At 47.5% G+C, this 12,267-nt stretch overlaps 1 long non-coding RNA gene across 11 annotated transcripts in view; it reads right to left on the bottom strand.

Moving 5' to 3' along the window:
- Positions 1–11,919, bottom strand: part of LOC144094044 (uncharacterized) — a 100,622-nt gene extending 88,703 nt beyond the window's left edge. For 9 of the 11 annotated variants that reach the window (XR_013306382.1, XR_013306385.1, XR_013306389.1 and 6 more), the window contains exons 1-2: positions 11,788–11,919; positions 8,241–8,371 (exon numbers count right to left, since the gene is read on the bottom strand). This is a non-coding gene — a long non-coding RNA (uncharacterized LOC144094044). Of the gene's footprint in view, positions 1–5,946; positions 6,233–8,240; positions 8,372–11,731 lie in introns of all 11 variants that reach the window. The other 2 variants (XR_013306391.1, XR_013306383.1) reach the window with 2 other exon arrangements.
- Positions 11,920–12,267: the final 348 nt, after the last annotated feature.

Raw genomic sequence — 12,267 nt, 5'->3', positions numbered from 1 at the left:
GGCAGCTGCTGCCCGGACACCAGCAGAGGCTGCGTGGATAGGCCGCCGACGGTGGCGCCCCGCCCATGCCGGCGGCGGAAAGCGAGCGCAGTTGGCACCGGCGGAGCACTCTCTCGGAAGGACACGTATACTACGGCAGCTCGCGCACGGGCGACGACGCTGCTCGCCCCGCAGACCGCCGGTTGGCCACGTGGCTCGACCGCGGCTGTTGCCGCTGTCCGGGTCACGCCGCGGAGCGCAGGCCACGTCTCCCCTCATCGGCGCGTTTGCGCGTGCAGCGGAGGAGGCCATTGTAGGCTAGACAGGCCGCCACGCGCACTGAACGCAGTGGCGAAGTGACCATGACACTCCTTTCGTGCCACTGAAGCCTCAATCCCTCCTATATTATGCGCAATGTGGTATAACGACATTGTACGCCTCTTGTCACTCTCAAGTGCTCGGATAATTCTCGTGCCCAGAGCATAATGGTGAGACAGTTGACAGTGCGCAGGGACCTTTTTTCCTCCTCGTCATTACAGACCTTTCAATCGGACGAGGAGGCTGCCGAAACGCCTCTTCTCTGGGTTGTTGAAAATCTGCCCCGCTGCCGCTTGCACTGCGCTCACGTCACGTGCACACGACAGCCCAGCGACCAATATGGCGACACCCAGGCAGCCCTTATTGGAAATGTCCATAGTTTTATGTTTGCTGCACCAAACTTTAATATGCGCTGCAGGGGCGCCTACTTTGTGGCGACGTATGGTAAAATGCGCCACTACGGTCCCGAGGACGAGCTATTTAAAGGCATCCCCCTGCCCTGTTGAACTGCCCCGGGCTGCGTTTGGTGGGTGCCGCACTTCCTCTCTCTGCTAACTTTCACTCTCTATCATTTCTTTCCTCATGAAGTGATTCGGGTGTCCACCCTGAGTGGGGCAGTCACCGTGCCTCAAATTCCCTCCCAATCTCTTTTTCCTAAACCATTTTTGTTTATTTTAGGGCGCATGCTGCGCCTACTGAGTTGGACTACTTAGCTTCGAACCTTGCCGCCGCGGCCACGGTTCGGAAGCGAAACGCAAAGGGCGCTCTGCGATGTCAGTGCACTTCAGATTTTCAGATGATCGAAATTATTTGGTAACCCTCCCCTACGGCACTCTTTCTCTTTTTTTTTCCCCCTTTAATGCCACCTTATTCTTTTCCCTCGCGGCACGGCTGAAGCGTCCACTTCGTTTTAATTTCCTCAAAACCATTTTTTTTTCTTTTCCTTCTATCGAAAAGCAGCGTATGCTTGCACTGACACCCAACAGCGAAACGCAAAAGGCGCCCGTGTGCTGTGCGATATCAGTGCGCGTTAAATACTCCCAGGTGGCCGAAACTAGTCTGGAGCCTTTCACTACCGCGCCTCTTTCTCTCATCCGTCTTCCATCCCTTCCCTCGCGGCGCCGTTGACAAATGATACAGGAAGTTTTCTTTTTTAAGCGATAGCATTTAGGTAGCCGTCTCAGAGAATAATTGCGGCTTCTCCGTCGATAAATTCCCTGATTGGTTGAAAGGGGCTTGACATGAACAACACCACGTGACCACCAGTGGACCAACCATAGTGAACCGCGTAATTTGAAAATCAGAGGTTCCGCAAAATTTGAGTACGCCCACCCACAAAAATGAATTAAGGGGAATTAGAGTGCATTAGTTGTCGAATTAAGGTGGATTTGTGGGTCGGATTTGTATAATCCCGTATACAAATCCAATGGAAGGTGCTCGAACGCGTTTCCAAAATCACCATATTACTCATTCTTACCATGAATGCACACTATGTCGGCTACATGCACAAGTAGGCAATCTTTGCGAGCGTATTCCGATGACTGCCGCTGTACTAACACGAACCATGCTGTTTTGTTCCATGGCCCATTGCAGTCTACCGCCAGGCTGTGCATGCAGCCTGTGTGCGCGATGGTTTTGAAGTTCCGGTATTTATTGCAACATTTCTCCTGTTTTAGTGCAACTGTTGCTATCCCGCTCAACCGTGTTGAATGTACATGCGATTTGGTTCTATCGGTAGCATGTGAACATGAGGTTTTTAATGTGATTGTAGGCCAGGCCGAACAGAGTTCGCTCCATATTTAGAATGTGTTGTACAGTCGTCACACTAGAGCTCTCGAACTCTGTGCCGTCTGCGCTGGATGGATGGATGGAAGATAGGAGCGTCCCCTTTGAAACGGGTGATGGCAGTTGCCACCATGCTCAGCTTTTTTTCCTTTGTTTTTGTTTAACTGCGTTGTAAGTTATTAAAATTCGCCATTGTCTTTAAATACGTCTTCCAACACTTTTAACCTTATGTCACCTCTCTGCGTTTGAGCCACCAGTCTTCCAATCGCTTTTTGCTAATTTCCACCGCAAATTTATTTGCGTGACTATTGTTATCTCTAAGCCCTATGGCCTTAGGAAGAGTGACTGTGCCTGCATCGACATCGAGAAGGACACCATCACATTTTAATATTAGGTGTTCTATTGTTTCTATAGATTTACCACATACAGCTAATGTGTCATCTTCTTCGTTAAATTTCTTTTTATAGCTGCGCCTTCTAGACATCCTGACCTATCTTCTAAGAGTAAGGCACTGCCTCTTGAGTTGTCATAAAACGCTTCCTTCCTGATCTGCTGTTTCCAGTATCGATATAGTTCTACACTATGTTTGCTTTGTATTGAATCTATCCAATTTCTACCTTCTGCATTTTTAACCTGTCATTTAATGCTCTGTCTTTCTCCGGCCTCGTATCTTTAATACTTACTGGTTAGCTTCCTTGTTCTTTTCCGCCATTGTGAGTCAACGCACTTTCTGTATAGGTATTTAAATACCTTAGCTGCCCACCTGTTATCGTACAATTTCCTCAGGCGTTCTTCGTATAGTACTTTACTCTGAGCTTCCCGCGCTTCGAACGATACCCAGCCCATATCCCCCTGTACTGCATCGTTTGTTGTTTTCTCGTGAGCGCCTACTGCTAATCTTCCAACAGCTCTCTGGTTTACTTCTAATCTCGACTAAACTTCTGCCCTTAAGCACGGAACCGCATTCCCAAAAGGAAGCCCCGGCACCATTATTCTTTTCCAAATACCTCTCAGTACTTCCTACCTGTTGTACCCCCATGATTCCCCATTTTTTAACCAAGGAAAAGGAGCAGCGCAAAAGCATGCAACCACACAAGAAGAAAGCACAAGACCTTCCTTTCCTTGGTTAAAAAATGCACCAACTAGCCCAAAAAGAAGTTTTAATGATTCCCTATGTTTCATTATCCCGGCATCTCTTCGCCCTTTTGCTATGAGAGACTGCTCGCGCTTTTCCGTGTACATCTGCAGCCCTTCGTTTACCCATACCCCGATATATTTGTATTCGGCCACTCGAGGTATTTCATGGCCTTGTATTGTAAGCTCCTGATCAGTTGTGCCGTTGAAAACCATCACACCTGACTTAGCTGCGGTAAAACTGAAACCTAGACGGTCTCCTTCATCTCCCCAGCAATTAACCAGAGTTTGCAAATCTTCTTGGCTCTCTGCTAACAGTGCAGTATCGTCCGCACACATTAAACCCGGTGGTCATTGCTCAACAACCATTCCGCCTAATCTGTACGACAGATTATAACCTAGATTGCTTCCTTGTAGCCTTATTTCCATACTTATCATAAAAAAACATGAACAGCAGCGGTGACAGACGACAACCTTGCCTTAATCCTTCGTGTACCTCTACAGTTGTCGTACTTTTAATTCCTTCCCTAATTCCTTCTCCGCAGCGCGCAGAGTGACGTCTAGCGGCAGCGCCTGGTTCGATATAGCGCATCTGTGAGTATGGTCTGAGCATAGACCAGGCGCTGCCGCCAGACGTCGTCCGGCGCGCTGCGGAGCGCAGACGGCTCGGAGTTCGAGCGCTCTAGAGAGGTCTGTGGACGACTGTACAAATAGCTGCCAATGCCCGGCTGACAGAGTACGACGTTTTTTCGACGAATTTTTATAGAGTTTGTGCTTTTCCTATTCTCTAGTTTTATTTATTTCTGTGGGGTGGGCATCTTAGGGCACACGAGAAACTTTATGAAACTCATTCGACTCTCAGTCGGCCGTAATTGTTTTCTTTTTTTTCCATTCAGACTATTTTACAGAGCGGGGAAACACAGGTAGATCATTATAACAAGCAATAAAACCAATACATTTACTTTGTCCACAGCAGAACTTCACAAAGTCGCGCTTTCCTCACATCTTGTTTGCTGCAATAATAATTCTATCTTAATTACCCAAGGAGCAAACTTCCTTAAACTTTGCAGAGGTTAAGAGCAATGACCAATTATAATAACTTAACACTTGCGTTAGTCATGAATGCCAGGTTGATTGAGCTGCACAGCCTTGGAAAAGTCACCATCGTCATAAGTAGACATATTCACTTACAACTTCCAGCGCCTCGCTACCAATTGTGAACTGGTGTTCCCTTGCGACACTTTTAGACATATTCCTTCGGTTGTCTGCATGTTAATTTGAAGACCTACCGTTCTGGTCTGCCTGTCTAAATCATTGCTCACGCTTTGCAGCTCATCTACTGAGTGGCTCAGCAAGGCAATGTCGTCAGTGAATCGCAGATTATTTAGGCATTTTCTATTAATTGTTATCCCCAACTGCTCTAGATAATGTCAGCGTTCTTCCAAGCTTCTGGTACGGTCATAAGGCGTTGTGCATACAGGGTGGCTAGCTTTTCTAGCACAATCTCCCCTCCGCCCTTCAAGAGATCGGCTGTTACCTGATCCTCACCAGCTGCTTTCGCCCTTTTAGTTGTTTCTAAGGCTTTCTTTACTTCCTATTTCGTCACAGAAATTCGCGTCTTTTCGGCCGGTTTCTCGTTCACCAAGGTTCACTTAGCAATTTTTTTCTCTAATTAGAAGCCACCACTTCTTAATCTTAAAGTCAATTGTAGTAGATATGTGGCGTGTCATAGCAGACGCATATTATGTTAAAATGTCAGCTCGCTTACAAGTTACGGGGCGCTAAGTAACAGAATGTCACGTTTTGTCATAACTTAATCTAAATATAACGTTAAATTACCTATATTCGAAAACCATGAGCAATGTTGAGTGTGTGAACGCATAATTGAACAAAAAAGAGGATATGCTATTAGTGAAGAACATTACTGCAGTTTTAATAAAATTATAACTTTGCAGTTATTGCACCAGGTGTAAATACTAGCCAATAGGACATTTTTTGAAGGTGATCTGTGTGCATGTTAATTGTGTGATAAAATTCGAAATGGAGAGCACAAATTCGTTTATGTGCGGTGATATTTCTAGGGAAATCACAAATGTATATCAAGAATAAGGACGGGCTAATAACAGACTCTTGAAGGACGCCAGACCGGCAGGACAGGAGTCAGTTGAATTGTGAGAAAGAAATGGGGATGGGTGCAAAAGAAAGCTAACACTCCAACAAGAGAAGAGAGGATTTTTGTCAAATTACGTTTATCTTGCATAAAATATTGCAAAGCAGTACAGTACCAAAAGCCCCAGAGATATCTATAAATATGGCGTCCACCTGGTTCCAATACTAAGGGGGCACGAAACGTCGTGTGCAAATTCAGTTAGTTGTGTTACGGTGCTGAAAGCATGTCTAAAGCCGTGCTGAAAATTAGACAGCATGTTATTAGACTCCAGAAATACCTTTATATGTTTGCCGATTATATGCACTAACCTCTGATATATTACGATGTTAATGAGATATCTTTATAATTAGGTAAAAGTTGTTTGTTACGGGATTTTAACATGATAGAACCTATTAGTGCGCCTTTCCTTTCGTCAAAATAAAAAAGAAGGAGAAATTGAAATTGGTTTTGGGGGGAATGGAAACGGCGCAGTATATGTCTCACATATTGGCGGACACCTGAACCACTCCGTAAGGGAAGGGATAAATGAGGGAGTGAAAGAAGAAACGAAGAAGACTTGCCTTAGTGGAGGTCTCCGGTATAATTTCGGCCACCTGGGGATCTTTAACGTGCGCTGACATCGCACAGCACAGGGGCGCTTTAGCGTTTTGCCTCCATCGAAACGCACCCGCCGCGGTCGGGTTACAACGCGGGAACTCCGGATCAGTAGCCGAGCACCCCTTGTGAAAACCTGTGCAACTTTGTCCAGGTCGTACATGGCACGAGTGGCCCTAGCCTTGTCCGTCGCCTGTCAGCCATCGTAGTTGACCAATGCCAGGACGCGAGCATACCACGAATGATACGTTCCTGTGGAGAATTAACATTCTAACTTAGTCTTCTGGTTAGTTTAAGCGGCACATAGCTTTCACAGCTCAAAAAGGCTAGCGCTGAAACGGAGTACAGGATTTGATATTAGGCCCAGTTGTAATCCATATAGGACGTGTCGAGCCCATGCATACCCAACAATTCTGGACAAAAGCAATTTTGAACGGGAAAAAAGTTTATGACCGAAATGTTTTCATGCGTTTTAAGCTTTCACTATAACATTCAATATATCCGCAGATCTCCTGTCGCCAGTCTTTCATCTTTTTTTCCTGTTCACGTTTCTGATATTTTCAAAAGCGTTCCCCATTAGTTTTCTATGGCTGTCTTCACGACTGGAAGCGAACGATGTAAACACTTTAAAAGAAAGATTTTGCTACATATCGCAAGAATGAACCATTGCCTTCAATATTTCGGTGCAAGTATCTTGCAGGTTTTCTGTTTTCAAATTTTTTGTCCGTGGAGGCCCGCCGCGGTGGCTCAGTGGTTAGGGCGCTCGACTACTGATCCGGAGTTCCCGGGTTCGAACCCGACCGCGGCGGCTGCGTTTTTATGGAGGAAAAACGCTAAGGCGCCCGTGTGCTGTGCGATGTCAGTGCACGTTAAAGATCCCCAGGTGGTCGAAATTATTCCGGAGCCCTCCACTGCGGGCACCTCTTCCTTTCTTCCTTTCTACTTTCACTCCCTCCTTTATCCCTTCCCATACGGCGCGGTTCAGGTGTCCAACGATATATGAGACAGATACTGCCCCATTTCCTTTCCCCAGAAAACCAATTATTAATTATTATTGCCCGTGGAAGTTGGACATGGAAAGTGGAGCATACAGAACTGGAAAAACATTCACACAGCACTTGCGTCAATCAGCGGTGTCTCCGCTTTGGTCGTCTTCCTTTGTTCTGATGCAGCTGGACATGCCGCGAGGAGGTATTGCTGTCGAATGTTTATTTCTACTAAAGTCGGTGCGAGGAGCTTTGGAATGGCGGATGGGCGATAAAAAACATGAATACTAAGCGGCAACGACGTAGCTGTGGAGCGTACATTTACTTACTGTTAAAAGTCCTCACCGTTTGCAACTCGTGCAGCACTTAAAGGGCAGCTGGAGAGGTTTTAGAGTTCGATGAGTTTAAAGTGCCGAATGTGTGAAACTTGGAGGAAAAGCCTGCGAAATCGTTTTGAGGTATCATTTGAGACGGTGGCGTGATCGCAGAAAAACGCGGGGTCAGCGATCTGGCTTCTCTGCAGTGCACAGAGACGGGCAGAGGCCCCGAGAATGACCTCACGCACGACGCCACTACGTTTCCAGCGAAGAAACAGTTGTTTGATGGAAGGAAACCAACGCCATCGAAAGTGAAGCTCACGAAGCATTGTTTGGCGGCATCGGAAGACGCACAGCAGAATGTAGACGAAGGCAGCGGACATCTGAAATTTATGCAACAATGACGTCACCACGAGTTTCCCAGCATTCTCCAGCTCAGTGAAGAGAAGCTTGAACATCGTCGTAGTTTTAATCGACGATAACCTAACTATTTTAAAGCTATTTTATCTAGAAGCTTCCTAGATTCGATCTCTTCAATAACCTCAAATTCTCAAAAAAACATTTCAGGTTCCCTTTAAACAAAAAGGGGATGGGGTCGCGAACGAACTCATTCCAATAAGAATAGTTAAAGTTCTTTGACGATTAAATTTTACTTCTCTGTAAAGAACTTCTGTGCAAATGATCTATTGACGTGTATAGACATACTCCGCAACTATTGTTGGTGCGAGCAAAGGAACAACAAAAAAAGCAAGAAGTGCACGATATCCTCTTACATATCTCAAGCTTCCTGCATGATCTTCACACTGATGAAAAAAATAAGAGAAATGTAATTACCCCCCCCCCCCCCCCCAATGTTTTCTTTAGACACTGAGTCGTCCCATGCAGCAGGTCACCTGAGCTTTCGACACCATGAGCAGTTTTAGCCATTCACTCTAGCTTTCTTAATTTCCAATTCACCTCTACTTCCTCTTGCCCAATTATATATCCTCTTCCATTCCTCCTAGGGTAGGGTAGCAAACCGGAAGTTGAACCTTCTGGTTAACCGCCTTGCATCTCCTTGTCCACTCCACTCTCTCTCAACCATTTACCTGTATGAAACAAAACAAGCATGAAAAAGTAGAAAACTCGTAAATAAAAAAAAGCACGGGCTTTCTTTTTGGCATGCCCAATAGTACTGCTGAGTGCTTGTCATTGAAGGCCTCCGAAAGCTGAAACTGTAAGGAAAACTGTAGAACGGACATTCACCCAACTATTTAGAATATGTAGTGCATGGACGCATGCTTTACACCACACACAAAATGAGTTTATGCACTGTGTGAGGTTGCCTTCTTGCTGGTTCTCCAATAATAGTTTACGTATTTTATATAGCCTATTTCCTTCTTAGGGGGCTTATTCTGCTTTACCGTGACATATGAAAGGTGGTGTTGCGCTACAGGTCGACACGCAGAGAGTCTAGCGGACCGCGCTGATTTCAAGCGATTTTTTGTTGCAAGAAAGCACGGCAAAGATCCTCTTTCTTTTTCCAGGCCCACATTGATACATTACATTCTACTGAAGGCTAAACCGCACATATCACAAAAGTAATAACGTTGTCTCTACAAACTGTTTCCATTTAAACTACGACCGCATCCGAAGAAGTGAGCCCATGTAGGTCACCCCGGAGCCATCTGCGTCGGGATCGGATCGAGCGTTCACCTCAGGCTGCGTCGGCCCGCAAAGCGGCTCACGGCGTCAGCGCGCCGCCCCTCAGGCGGGCAGCAGACCGCGGCGCGGACTCGCAACCTGCGCCGGGGCTCCACGCATGCGGGCTGCGCAAAGTGCAGCGCGGCGCCAGTTGGCCGATCGCCCCTGCCCGCGACGAGGGCTCGCGGCCAGCGACGCAAGAACAATGGGCGCTGCAGGCTCCGGGCTGCTGCTTTCGCTCGGGCGCGCTTTCTCAATGCGCGAGCACTGCGGGGCTTTCCTTGTAAACAGCGCGCGCGCGTGCGCAAGCGGGGCTGAAATCGAGACTAAAGCCCCAACTCGATGGACACATCCTACGCGTACCGGCGGAGCGCCTACGCGCACGGGCGTACGCTGGATCCTGTCTGCGCATGCGCAAAGCGCGACGCGCGCGCAGGCGCGAGCAGGGGCAGATATCTGTCCATGTCAGATATCCGCGCCTGAGCGCGCGCGCTTGTGCGCGCGTCGGAAGCAAGGTCCGGTTTACAACAATAGGAGGACGGCGGGAGCTCTCGGGGACTCTTTTCTTTATGGCTTGAACCTATCCCAGGTTCCTGGAACTTTTCTTCGCGGTTTAAGTTGTCCTTTCAGCGCCCCCCAAATCCCCTTACTTCACGCTTGAAATTCCTTCGGTCGGCTCGAGAGGGAGAACGCCCCAGCACAGGGAGCATGGAGGTGTATGACTTTTTTCGACGCTTGGCACGGCGCGGCGCTGGGCGCGTAGGCGCTCCGCCGTACCCCTAGGATGTGTGCATCGAGTTGGGGCTCCCGCCTGGCGCAGGCAGGAGCACGCGCAGCCGCGATCAACGCCCGTGTTCCGGTGATCGAGTTTCGTCCGCTGGCGCCTGCGAGCGTGATTTGATCGGAAGACTGCAAACTTAATGAAGGAATAATCGTAATTAGCGAGCACCTGGCCACGCACGGCAATTGGGCGCTTCCAGGAACATCAGTGAAGCGTGGCCGGCACTTAGCTCTGGGCAAAGCTAGAGGGATTCGTTTCGCAAGGCCTGAGAAGCGTGCTTCGCCGAAGTCGGCGGCGGCAAAATCAGTGTGCGTAAGCCGCTTTGACAGTGGTATGGGGGGGGGGGGGGGGGCAGCACTGATGCCTTCAGCGAAATGAATTTAAAGGGAATGTAATAAAGAACGTTTTTACGCATCTCTGTGTCGGTGCAATATAAAACGTTACAAATTCTATTTGTTGTCAGAGAAGGTAAATTGTTAGGTGAGTTGGCGACAGTATTCCATCACTACAGCGCGACGGACGCGACGTATATAAGAAAGCAACACGCAGGGACACAACGAAGCAGTTGTGAGACCGCCGTGTTGTGTCTCGGCGTGTTCATTTCTTCTATGCCCCGTTCGTCGCGCTGTAGTCATGGATGGTATCGTGTTTTCTTTCTGTTTGACGCTTGTGATTGGCTCAAGCGGGCCTAGAGACTGCGTTTCCTCTTCGTCATGGGCACGAGCCCAACGTTCGCTGGGATATGGCGTAACCGGAGCCAATCACAAACAGTGACGAAAAAAAATGGACCAGAATTGAAAAAGAATCGTTTATTAACCGGTCCCTCAGTGCTGCAGAATGGTTACAGAGGGGAATCGAGCATGTTTGCCTGATCATATAACTGTTCTATTTGAACGCTACAAAAACTTCATGGTCGCTCTAATAATGTTTCACCGCTCATTAAAGAATCTAGCGTTGCGGGGAGTCAGCGATTTGTTACCAGTTTTTTTCCCCACTGTATTTAAATAAGTTAGCTCATTACAATACATTAAAGTTTCCCGACTGTTCGTGTTCAACGAAAAACGTTGCCACATTGCCACAAAAATAAAATAAAACTCCCCCGGCAACAGTAATATGTAGACGTCTGTGTCTCGAAAGCGCGCGAATGCCACAGTCGTGAGTCACAGGCTTCGGCGTGTAATAATGAGACCGATGGCATTTCGCGCTCAAGGCGCAGCGTTCATAGCTAAATACGCGGCCTCTTTACGTCAACACAAAGCAAGGAAGTGCAAAATGAAAACACGAAATTGAAGACGTCGCAAGTTGTTCGTTTATCCTGACGCCATTAGGGACCTTTTCCAAGCACAAAGGCCACCCTGACAATACATACAAATGACGCTTGGAGATGGAGTTAACAGCCGCAACGCATATCTGCTGGAATAAATCGGCATTCGAATAGTAAGCGAAAAGAAAAGAATAAAACTAAAATCCAGCAGACTGAACGGTCAATACTCAATGAATAGTAGGTTTAGGAGCGTAGAAAACATGCGAGAGCCGACGTAACATAACTAATATAGTAAAGCCCCGTTAATTCGGATTTCACTGGACGGGAGAAAATATTCCAATTACAGGGGGTGTCTAAAGGAACCGGCACAAAGGATTTCGTATAAACGTATCTTATTGTATTGAAAAATTCTGTAATATTTGTTTGATTTGGGCGAGAAATTTGTGTGGCAGCAACTATTTCGTGAAGCTCCGCAAGATGGCGCAGCGCCAGCGCGATGTCGGGTGAGCCAATATGTATATGTACGTTACGGCACTCACGCAATCTTCAACCCTCCCGCACCCCTAAAAACACACAGCGTGGGAAAAAGAATACACTCTGCGTACACGCACAGACTGACTAAGGCAAAATTGCCACCTCCACGATAACACGACACCCATGCAACTAAGACAAAAACGAAAATGGGGAAGCGTAGCATGAAACAAAAAAAAAATGCCGTACCTGCTAAAGTGATAATCATAGCAACAAGCACGGCGCCTTCTGAGTCGCGCACTCACCATAATCTTCACGACACCCCAGGGAAGTGCAATAAGTAAAGTTCAGTTTCAAACGTCGTATATAGGCCGCCGAACAAAAGTTCTGAGCCGTCAACACGCCACTTAGGTGATGCGCTGAAGCGGCCGCACTGCGAAATTGCGCCATCGGGTGCAGGACTTTATTTGTGCCAGCGGAGATAAGAGGGCAAAGACGCGAAAGAGATGGCGCGAGTTGGAACCGCCTTCTATTCGTCCTACTAATGTTCGACCGATAGGCTATTCGGTATCTGCAGCGCGAACAGAAATAAGGGGAGAAAGAAAGGAACAGAGAACGGCATGGACGTGCGCTGATTGCCAACTGATTTCATTGGTAAAATCTCCGCCCTTAGATGCTGCAGGCAACGACTTAATGAATCACACAAAACATATCATTTCCTTCTTCTCAAGTGGTGGGGATACCGCAGCGGTGGCCTAGTGTTTTGGGCATCCCCCTCGCATGAG

Source organism: Amblyomma americanum, chromosome 6 (assembly GCF_052857255.1).
Source record: "Amblyomma americanum isolate KBUSLIRL-KWMA chromosome 6, ASM5285725v1, whole genome shotgun sequence".
Classification (NCBI taxonomy): Eukaryota; Metazoa; Arthropoda; class Arachnida; order Ixodida; family Ixodidae; genus Amblyomma; species Amblyomma americanum.
The sequence above is the reverse complement of the archived record's forward strand: the minus strand, read 5'-3'. Positions and strand labels throughout refer to the sequence as shown.